The sequence below is a fragment of the Ambystoma mexicanum genome, chromosome 4q, assembly GCF_040938575.1.
Source record: "Ambystoma mexicanum isolate Mex_15411 chromosome 4q, UKY_AmexF1_1, whole genome shotgun sequence".
NCBI lineage: Eukaryota > Metazoa > Chordata > Amphibia > Caudata > Ambystomatidae > Ambystoma > Ambystoma mexicanum.
The window spans coordinates 326,503,980-326,516,611 of NC_090928.1; positions in this window are offsets into that span (position 1 = coordinate 326,503,980).

Here is a 12,632-nt window from a genome sequence, read left to right on the forward strand (position 1 = left end):
GATTGCAAACGCAATTGACGAGATCGCCCCAGAAAAACCATTCACTGCATCAAAAAAAAGAGCAATGGCCAAATGGTTCACCCCACTACTAAGCACCATGAAAGAGGAAAACAAAAAGATGGAACTGGAATGGAGGAAAAAATACAACCCAGACCAAAAAACACCGTTCCAGAGACAAATCTGCGCATACAAGAAGGAAATTCCAAAGGCAAAGAGAAGGCATTATGATGACAGAATCACCAATGCAAGCAACACACAAAAAGAAATGTTTAACATCACTAAAGAGATGAGAAACCCACCAGGCTGCGACAACAACCCAAACCCCTCAGAGAAACTATGCAACGACCTGGCAGAACACTTTAAGAAAAAAATCAACGACATCATACAAAACATGCCAACCGACCACAACATACTACCAAGCAAACCTATAACAGAACCTCAGCATAAACTCAAAAACTTTCCTGAAATATCAGTAGAGGCATTCGCAATGCTGGTAAAACACAGCAAGAAAGCTGGATCAGCCATGGATCCATGTCCACCGGACATCTACAAATCAATCCTCGCACAAGGAACGCCAGCAGAATACTACAGAAACCTTCTGAACCTTTCACTAGCAACAGGAACTGTACCAAAGACCTTCAAATCAGCATATATCAAACCACTTCTGAAATACACAAGCGGTGACATAGAAGACCTCTCCAACTACAGGCCGATTTCAAACATTCCCTACCCGGCAAAACTCCTGGAAACCTACGTATATCAACTAGCCCAAGAATGCGTAGAAAAACACCACCTGCTAGACCAAGCTCAAGTCGGTTTCAGACCCGCAAGAGGAACGGAAACAGCACTACAATCCATCTGGGACAACCTAAAAATGAACGCAGACTCAAACACAACCTCAGCTCTCATTCTACTCGACCTCTCCGCAGCCTTCGACACAGTCAGTCATGACAACCTAACCAAAAGACTAGAAGACATAGGCATAACAGACACAGCTCTACTCTGGACCAAATCATTCCTAGCAGACAGAACAGAAACCGTATGGATTAAACCCTTCAAATCCACTCCAAGAGTTAACGACTGTGGAATGCCACAAGGATCCTCACTATCACCAATGTACTTCAACATCTACCAGACTCCGGTTATTAGAATCTTCAAAAGGTACAACATTACATGCTACAACGACGCAGATGATACCCAAATAATCTACAAAATCAAAGACACCCAAGCAGATCATTCGACCCTAATCGAGTGTCTAAAAGAAGTCTTCAACTGGATGACTGCCAAAAACCGGAAAATCAACCCAGGAAAGACAGAAATCATGATCATATGCAAAGACCAAGAGAACGAAACAACCATCCCGTGGCCAATGGAAATGGGAACTGCACCATCATCATCTAAGGTAGTAAAACATCTGGGAGTCTTGATGGACAACACCCTAACCTTAGAACCACAAGTAAACGCAACAGTCAAGAAATGTTTTTTCCTCCTCCACACGGCAAGAAGAATCCTACCTGTCCTCTCCTTCACGCACAAAACACTCACTATTGTCGCCCTCATCATGTCAAAAAACGACTATGAAAACTGCCTCTACCTCTGAATACCAGATTACCTCCTGAAGAAACTACAACGGATCCAAAATGCAGCAGCAAGACCACTCCTCAAACTATCAAGAAGAGAACACGTCACTCCTGCCCTAAAAACACTACACTGGCTCCCAGTAAAACACTGCATCACCTTCAAAGCAATGTGCATAACGCACAGGGCAATCAGTGGACAAGGAGCAGAATTTCTACAAAAGAAAATAACAATCTACAAGTCAACAAGACTCCTCATGTCGAGCAAAGAAATCCGCCTGGAACCAAAACCATACCTCAAGAAGAAACCTGGAGGCACCTCCTTCTACAACCTAGCTGCAAAAACCTGGAACAACATCCCAAAAGAAATAAGAAACACCAAAAATCACCTAAAATTTAGGAAATTACTAAAAACCTGGCTCTTCAACACCACAGACTCAAACTGAAAACTGAAACAGAAAGGAAAAGGGATGACTAAACTGGAGTGGACACGGACAACTCCCAGTACAGACAGTGAACTCCCTATGTGAAGAAACTCCCATGGCACCTGGACGATGGACACCGGTCACAGTGGAATACAGGAGACACACACAGACAGGGAGTCAACAACCCACACATATTCCCACCCAATACCCACACACGCACCTTAGTTGCCACCAAGTACCACAGTGTGGTGGAATTACCGGGATATTGGCAATCACCACACTATCAGAGCTGTGGACACTGACAGGGGCACTATCCCTACGAGTGGGAAGGGAAGACAGGTAGCGCTGTAAGGGAGGCTGAGGGAGGAGGGGACCAGATGTGAAAGGGACCTTGAAGGCCGGACGGATCTAGATCAGAACAGAGACGCAAGGGTGCTCCCAAACCCCACCTGGGGAGATTACATAAGCCCAGCGCCTCAATTCAGGATAAAGATGCCAATTAACCAATTGCATTAACAATCCCCCCTCTTCATGCACCTCTCAAACCACAAACCAAACACAACCACAAACCTTCAGTACAACAAACTGCACAAACTTCACTACATTGCAACAACAAAACAAAAAAACTCACCTAGACTCGCACAACAGTACACAGCGACTACCGCCCGAATACACCCCAGTCCAGCCAACAGACCCACAGGGCTGAGGCCGCCAACAGCACATCACTGCTCTCTTGCACTTTTCCAGCTTCTTCCCACTAACCACGCCCCTCCCTTCCTCTTTCGTAGCCGCCAGAGCACCAGGGGACCACTCCGGTGGTGATAGTGCGCGGTACAAATGTCCTTTAACCTTAAAATTAACATTAACCATAACTTGTGAATTTCTAGGGATTTCCAATTTTACTTGTAACATAACATTCCTTTAACAACGTTTTTCCTCTGAATTTGATAGGTTTTTATTAGTGCGACTTAAGGTCCCTTTAACAAAATTTTGTTACTGAATTCCATAGTTTTTTATTAGTGCAACTTAATCATAACATTAGAGAGAGCACCTGCTTTACAAGCACTTGGAAAAGCTGCAATCCTGCTGCAAATGGCATCAGTCATGGCCATGCCTCTTCCTCAGCGACAACCACCACCACTATCACCATCGAGGGTGCCTGGAAAGAGGAACAGGTACAAGGATGTAGAAGGAAATGAGGAGGAAGATGAGGATGAGGTACAGGAAGTGCCTACTTCCAGCGCCCAGAGTGAGTCCTCGGTGTGGTGGTTTTTCACCACCGTTGGGGTTGTACCAAAGGCTCTGGAAGGTTTGATACACTGTGTACAATGTAGTACCCAGTCACAGAAAACCAGGGCTATACCCCTATGGGCCACCTCCATTTGCCACCACACCAGATCCAACCACCTGAGTGCTATGAAAAAGGTGGTACCTTTTTCAGGAAGAAGCAAGTTGTCATCCTCTACTCTATCTCAACCGCTTCTCTCACCACACAAACGACTCCTGTGGGGTAGAGGAACCCAGCAGCAGCCTCACAGGCTATACAGAGCACTGTTGACCCTTACCTTTGGAGGGTCACAGTAATATGTATTTACTACATTGCACCAATCTGCACAGGGAACAGTTTCGTAGTGTTTTTGAGGCCACAGTCAAGGAGCACGAGAAACAGTGACCCCCACCTTAAATTTAAGGTCTGCCCAACATCTTCCTCTGTCCACCTGTGCCTCCGTCTCTGTGGTTGGTGCCCCTTCCCTCCCTTTCCTCCCCCACCTTACCTCTCCTGAAAGAACAAGCCAAAAGAAATACAAAATCACAAAGGCAAAAATGGTTCCTTTAGGAGCCACAATGTTCAGTTAAAAAATAGCCTAGGGGAAAAAAATCACCAGCCCATTTGCCACATGCATAGTCTGCGAACAGCGTGGTAGTCCGCGGACATCTGGAAAATTCCAGGCGTGGGGTGGGGGAATTAAAATAATTTTAATTGTTTTATGAGCAGAAATGGTGGCTCTTAAAAGAACCTTTTTTTGTCTTTTTGAATTTTATACATTTTTTTATATATTTCTTTTTTTGTACTAAACTAACAAAAATTCTACAAAATGTCAATATTTTTGGTAACTTTCACAGAAAGTGCTGCTCATTTGTCATTTGTCTATTTTTCATTTTTGTTTAATGCAACTTCTAAAGAATACTTGAATCCATATTTTATGTGTTTACAGAAACTGCTTCAATGCATTTTAAACCTTTTCAGGAAAAATCTGATTGCCTACATCAGTTAGATGCACTCCATCTCTTCGAAAAATTTAGACAATATCAAGTTTAATATTTTCATTATGAAAAGATGTCATGCCAACATCCCGAAAAAAGGCACATGCAACTTTGTTCATATTAAGCCTTGCTTTCTCAATTTGTGGACAAAATAAATTTGAACGGATCAACATTTGACTCTGAGCTAGTCGAGAATTTATTTTTTCCAATTTGGAAACAGTTCTATCAACTTCCCAAATGGGTTCTTCATTGCAAACTATAATGATATTCCAGTAACGTAGCCCAAACTGTTGCCTCCAGAGGGAACTACAATGATGTCCAGATGCTTCAAGTGAACCATACTCTCATAAAACAGGAGGAAGTCCGCCCACTTCATTGCTCGAACTCCATACCATGAAACTTGAAATTCATCAAATCCTAGATTTTCAAACAATCCACAGTACTCAGAATACACCTTCAGCCAATGGATCCATGAGTCTCCCAGAATACATACACGTTGCTACCTCAAAGACATAGCCACCTTCAGTGCACTCACCGAACAAAACTCCTGCTACTCTCTCTTCCTGTACACCACACCCAGGAAACCTGATTGGCTACCCCCTCCCACTCCTCCAGATGTTCTTGGATATCCACAACTGTCCGGGGTCTCTGCAGTCCCTTCTCCATGCCAGGCATCCTCAAAAGACCTGGATGTGGCACGTGCCACTCGCAGACTACCCCAGTGTCTACGGACAGAACATCCAATTGTAGGGTGTGGGGAGGTTTACACGCAATTTTAAAAATGGATTCTACAATTATGGCTCTTAAAAGAGCCTCTTTTTGTTTTTTTCGGTTTTCAATTATTTTTGCTTTTCTCATGTTTATATCCTACACCAACTACCAAATGCTTTACTATACACTCCACATTTTCCCATTCAAGTTGTTCATATGAACATTTTCAAAGCATTTTAACATTGAATAGAAAACTGTAATACCCAACATCATTTAAATGCACTCCATCGCTCTGAAAACTATTTACACCATCCAACATTATATTTTCATTCTGAAAAGAGGCCATCCCTGAAGCATATAAAAAAACATATACACCTTTATTCACAAGCTTCCTCCTTTTTCCATGTCTGGACTCAATGCATTTGGACATCTCCATAGTTGCTTTGGATTAATTGCAGAAAACATAATCTGCATAGTTGGAAACAGTTCCATTAGGCTTTTCAAGAAACGCTTAACTGCAAACTGCACTGATACAGCACTCACATGGCCCAAACAGATCCCTCCACAATGCACAATAATAATATTTTGCATTGAAATTGAGCCATACTCTGACAAAATGATAATAAACTCACTCAGTTTACCCCAGAAACTGTATACCACCAAACTTCCACTCCCTGCAATCCAATAGTAGCACTGATGCCACAAGATTCATGATGTCTTGCAAAAGTCTCCCAACATCCACACATTCATCTTCCTCCTAGCAATAGCCACAGCCATCTTCCCTGCACACAACAAACAAAACAACTACTACCCTCCCTTCCTGCAAACCACAACCAGAACACCTCATTGGCAAATCCCCACAGTCCTCTTTCCATGCCAGGAATCCTTAAAAGACCAGCACAATTCTGAAACAAATGAAAGTGCTCCTAATAGATGAAGTAAGCATGGGTCCAACCTCATGTTGGCTTTAATTCACTGCAGAATGAAAGAAGTCCTAAAAACCAACTATGAAGAACTGTTTGGAGGAAAACACAATATTGTTATTGGTGACCTCCTACAGATAACACCAGTAAAAGATCAACCTATGTTCAGAACATTAGGATGCAAACAATGTCGCAACACACTCGGTAGCATTGGAAATGTAAATCTCTGGCATTTTTACTACAGACAATTAACCCAAAGCAAGTGTCAGTCTGAAGACCTCACCTATGCTAAAATTTAAAAAAGCATTAGAACTGGTCTGCTTACTAAAGAAGCAAAATCCATCTTAAATGGTATTTATTAATTTATTGGTAATTTGTTAGGCACAGTCACAGACACAGTCAAAGCGCCCACAGGGCAACAGCGTGGGTGAAAGGGGAGGAAGACGGTGAACAACAAGATAAATAATTGAATTCATAGTACAAAAATAACAGGGAGGGTAGACAAACCTACTGTGCCTTGTGAGTGTTCAGACCGTGCAAGTGCGGGTGGGGGTTAAGGAAAGGTGCTGTGGTGCTCATGGAGAAGTGCTCGGTTGAAGTGCTAATAAGACAAATACATAAGTGTAACCTCTCGAAGGGACGGAGAGCTTAAGTAAGTGCAATAAGTAGACAGCGGCTGGGATTAGAGATGTGGGGGGTCAGGCCCCGAAGATACATAAGGGCACTGCACATCAGTCAGGCTACTGTATGATTAGCAGGGAAGAGAGGAGAAGAAGGAAGAGTTAAAGAGAAAGGTCTCGAGGCTTTTTGAGAATTTAAGGATCTCCTGCTCAAGACGCAGAGGGAGAGGGAGGCTATTCCACAGGATGGAGCACGCCGAGGACAGTGATCGACCACCAGCTCTCTGTTTAGCAAACAGCTTCACGCGCAGGGAGTTGGTGCCAGAGGAATGCAGTGGTCTAGAAGGGGAGAATTTAGTCAGGAAGCCATGAAGATAGAGTGGTCCTCGGCCCCAGATAGCCCTGTGCATAATACAAAGGGATTTGAATTTAATCTGTGCTGAGACTGGGAGCCAGTGTAGGTTTTGTAGGGCAGCAGAGATGTGGTCCCTGCTCTTGAGGCCAACGATAAGTCTTGCTGCCCTATTCTGGGTTAGCTGGAGGAGTCGCAGAGTGGCTGAAAGAGTAAGGAGGAGGCTATTGTAATGGTCTAGCCTGGAGAGAACCAGAGCACGGGTAACATTGAGTCTCTGGGCGAAGGTGAGGAAGGTGAGGAAGGGAAAAGTTCCTTTGAGAAGGAAGAGCTGAAAGTGGGACTTCTTGACAATGTCCTGAATATGAGGGATGAAGGAAAGGGAGGAATCGAAGATGACTCAGAGATTCCTGGCTTCAGAGGAGGGGGCAGGGGGTAGCCCATAGAGGATGGACATAGTGAAGGGAAGAAGTAGGGTGCAGGGGACCCAATGAGGAGAATCTCAGTTTTGCTGGCATGGAGGCAGAAGTAATTAGCAGTGCACCAGGCCTGGGATGAAGGAAGGTACAAGGGTGTCAGTGGGAAGTTTGAAGAAGATTTGTGTATCATCAGCGTAGTACTGGAAGTTGGGGAGAAGGAGATAATTAGTCGTGCCAGCAGATAAAAGTATATGTTAAAGAGCCAGGGCAAAATAATTGAGCCCTGGGCGACACCCCAGGTGGAGACGGAAGTAGGGGAGTAGAAAGGGCCCAGAATGGTTTTGGAGGAACGGTCACTTAGGAAGGAGGAAAGCCAGTCCAGTGCCCGCTAGTAGACTAATCCATGAGCTATATGGGCAAAACACATCTGCTCCTGATGTCTTGGAACAATTAACTCAAAAACATATAAAAAGTATGGTTTAATGCCAACCCTTGCAAGCTGTAGTCAATTCAACGAAACAATGTTAAAAAATGAAATGCAACCCATACTGCGTATCAGCTGCACAGACAAACTAGAAGTGCACGGCATGACACTCCCTAAGTGTCAACAAGCAACAGCACGACTAAATCGCTTAGAAAAATGTATCTCCAACACAACTGAATTGGAAAAATATTATCTTTGTGTCTAAATTGCAGAGTAATTCTAAAACGTAACCTTGACATAGAACAAGCTTTAGTCAACTGAACAATTGGTACAGTTGTTAGCTTCCGAACATATCCACATGACAACAACATTCAGTTTGTCAACATCCACTTTGACAAACTTGCAGAAGTAAAAAGAATTGGCCCCACAATACCACGTTTCCTACATTTCAAAGCCATGTACGTACAGAGAAATAATTCTCTCTGTCTCTTGCATATGCTGTCACTAATCACAAATCTCAAGTTCTAACCCTAGGTCACACATTGATTGACATTGGCAGCACAATCTTTAGAAAAGGTATGAGTTACGTAGCACTTTCACATTTCTGTACACACTGTGGTCTACTTCTAGTTACCTTTGATGCAAACAAAGTCAACGCTGACATTCCTTGCATCCTAGAATACAACAGGCTACGTGCACTGTACACCCCACATCTACATATGTACCCTGTACCTCAAAAAAGAAAACCTTTAAAAAGAAAACTATTACAAACAGAACCTATAGCAGATCTCCCAGCAATACCGCTAAAGAAACAATGACCAACTGCTTCTCCATCAAATAATACAACCACAAAACTGTCTACTACAAACTCAACTGCACGTCCATCAGAAGACAAAGAGCAAATATCTCTTCTCCCAAAAAATCTGCAGGCCCATCAAACGATGCAGAGAGACAACTCTCTGGTCCATTTAAATCCAGCAGCACAACTGGACCTAAATTGCATTGCAAATGTAACAATCAATCTTCTCTTCCAATTGCCACCACTATGCACTATTTGTATTTTTGTATTTTATTTATTTATAACGCGCACCACCAGGCCCGGGGGCATCATGGCGTGAAAACATGAGATTAATTACATACATAGTTGCATACATATATTTACAACAGTAGTTAGAATGATGAGATATAATGGCAGAAACATGTATGTACAAGCTAAGTTCATTGGGATCAAAGCATAACATGGTGAGAATGAAACAGTCATCATGGTATTAACAAAGGTTTGGCAGGTAAAATATGCCATAAATTAGAAAGAGTCAGAGCCAAAAGAGGCGACTGCGAAACTATGGCGCATAAAGCAATCAAGGACTGCCTCAGTTCTGATCAAAGAGCCATGTTTTTGTTTTCGACTTGAAGGTGTTAAATGAGTCCTCAGATCTGATGGTAGCAGGGAGAGCGTTTCACAACTTAGAAGCTAGGACAGGGAAGCTCGTGCCCCCAGCTTTTTGAAGTTTGAACCTTGGTATTGATAGGCTGTGGGTCTGGGCAATTCTTTGAGGTCGGGTGGAGGTGTGGAGGGAAAGTCAGTTGGAGAGGTAAGGGGGGGGCCTTGTTTGCCAGGCATTTGTGGGTGAGGGCAAGTGTTTTCAGTGAGATTCTCTGCTTGACGGGTAGCCAGTGTAGGTTAGTTCTGGATTCAGAAATGTGATGGTGTCTGGGAATGTTTAGCGCTGCCCTGATGGCATTGTTCTGGATGATTTGTAGTTTATTCAAGTTCCCTTGGCTAGTCCCTAAGTAGAGGGCACTAAAATAGTCAAATTTTGACATGATGAGAGTTCTGGCTAGGGTGATGCTGTTCGGTGTAGTCAGAAAGGGTCTGCAAGCTGCAATAAGTTTACAGGTGTAAGCAGAGGCTGATCTAACTGCATTTGTTTGTCGTGACAGAGACAAAGTGGTGTCAAGGTAGAAACCTAATGTTTTTGTGACTTCAGAGACCTTGATGATGTTACCATCTATGATGAACGACTGATAGGAAAGATTTAGTTTGTTGAGACGTTGCGAGGAACCCAAGATGAGGAGCTCCGTCTTGTCGTCGTTAAGGCATAGTTTGTGTTGGGCTATCGAAGCCTGGATGACAAGATAAACGTTGTTCAAGGCCTTGGTGTCAGCTATATAGTCGCCAGTGATGGGAACGAGTATCTGGGTGTCGTCAGCATAGTTAGTGTAGGAGACACCCAGATAGTCAAGTACAGCAAAAAGCAGTTTAGTGAAGAAGTTGTAAAGTGTAGGTGACACGCAAGATCCTTGAGGGACGCCGCAGTGAATCGGAGCGGGGTCAGCAGCTGCAGAGGGTGAGAAGACCCTCATGGATTTGTTACTCAGAAAGGAATTGCTCCACGCCGTGGCTGAGTCAGAGAAGTGGGCAGCAGAATGGAGATGCTGGCATAGAATTTGGTGATTGACCAGATCAAAGGCAGCGGAAAGGTCTCGGAGTAGTAGCAAGGCTAGTTTCCCATTGTCTTTCAAAACCTCAATTTGGGATTTCAAGTCTAGCAGAGCTGTTTCGGTCCCATGTCTGGGACGGAATCCGGATTGTCATAGACCTAGGAGATTATTGGATTCCAAGTAGTCTTGGATCTGCAGGTATGCCGCACGGTCTAATGTTTTAAGCAAGAACGGGACAGTGGTTATGGGTCTGAAGTTGATGGGTATGCATGGGTCTAATGATGATTTTTTAAGCAGTGGGATCACCCATGCGTCCTCGAGGTTGTCAGGGACAATACCTGTTTTAAAAGAGGAGTTAATGAAGGCCGCGATGAATGGGGCCATGTCGTGGGCAGAATCCTTAATGATGGGAGCAGGGCAAGGATCGCCATGACAGTTAGATGATTTGATTCTATTGATGATGTCTTCCACCTCAGCAATAGTGAGGGGAGAGAATGCAAAAGGTTTAATATTAGGAGAAGCTAGAGGGACAACCCTTAAAGGGGAGGATGGACGGTTATCCAGCTTCAGACTGTCTTGTTTGTTTTTGATTTTGGATTGCAAAGTAGAGATTTTATTCAGTAGAGCAGACTGAATCTTAGCACACCATTTACTGTCTTTAGTACAAATGTCGGGGGGGGAGTGGCTGGAGATTCAAGTTCCTTTAAGATCTTGAAAAGTCCTTTCATGTTAGAGTCTGCTTGCATGATACGGTTATTGAGAGACTCCTTTTTTGCAAGGATAATAGCATCTTTGTAAGTGAGGGAGGCAAGGACAAAGCCGTCATTATGCGCATCAGAGGGGAAACTTTTCCAGTGATTTTTAGCACAGCGTTTAGCTTTGCGGAGCACTCTTAAATGAAGTGTAAACCAAGAGTTGAGATGTGCATGAGATTTAGACTTCCTAAGTTTGATAGGGGCGATTGAGTTTACGGCTGTGAGCATGGTGCGATTGTAAGTGTCTGCTAAGGTTGTAGGGTCAGTGCAGGAGTATGTGGCTGTATTGAGAGAAGGGAGTAGCAATGGGAGTAGTTTCCCTTTGGTTATGTCCCTTTTATTTCTAGTAGGGAGGGCTGGTGCTATCATAGGAGGAGAGCATGGGGCTGCTTCAATATTAAAGGTAATAATATGGTGTCAGACCATAAGCAGGGAGTGTTAGGGAGAACACTAATATTGCAGTTGGTGCCGGCTATCCAGTCAAGGGTCCTCCCTTTGGTATGAGTAGGTTCAGTGAATTGGACTACTGTGCAGGAATGGTACAATTTACCATAAACACACAGGAAGATTCTCAAGAATTCCTTATGTACTTACTACAAGTACTGGAAACCAAAAACATTCCTATATCTGAAATCTTCCAGATTTCATGCACGTGGAAGCGTACATGCACTCTCTGCAACCATGTTTCACAAGAGCACATTCCTAATGAACGATTTGTATATGTATCATACCAAATTCTGTATCTATTCCATTTCACCAGCTTCTGCAGAATGCAAATTGTGGCATATTATGCCCTTTTTTACAATTCAGATGAACGTTCCAGCATACAAATAAACTCACGTAGCCAATATGTCATACTAATGCTTCTAGGGTACAATGCTGATGGTACTAAAGATAACTGTAAGCTCACTAGCTTCACACATGACCAAGTATCTCTTGGCAAGAAAACCTTCACAACAGTGGGCATAATCTTCCACACCTCCGTTACTTCAAAATATAGGTTGCAAGCAAATCTAACAAATGCCTACTCAATATTCCTTCAACCCAAATGTACTCACTAAACTGTAGCATAATCAACCGTTAGAATATGCCAACAGGTATCTAACTACATTCATAATACTACAATAGTACATCTAAAAGTCAAGATAGTTAGAATATGCCAACAGGTATCTAACCACTTTAAAATACCCTTTTTTGCCATACACTTCAAATACGCCATCACAATTCTTGTTACTACAAAACCTCTTCTAAACTCTAATGTAGTTAAAATATGCCAACAGGTATCTAACTACTTTAAACATTCCCTTAATCACAACACAAACATACTATCACACTTACAATCACATAATTATAACAGGTTAATTTTAATCCTCTATGGATTTATTTTTTTCCCAATGACCAAATGATTAGTTAATGTCAATACAACAACAGTGTATGATACACTAATGTTGTACCAAACATAGTACATAGAATGTACTCTTTATGAGGATCCAAAACCTTACATGTATATGTAAAGTTTTATGCAATTAAAGCTTTTCAACTATCGTGATTAACAAATTATACTGTTTTTTTCACAGAAAAAGAACCAGAGATTCCCGCTTTATTACTGTATACAACTACATAAACATGGTTCGTTGGTTGGAGTTGAAAGGAGAGGCTTTCGTTGATGGGCATAGTGGTACCTGTGTCCTGGCACATGGTTTGTCAAGGAACCAGAAC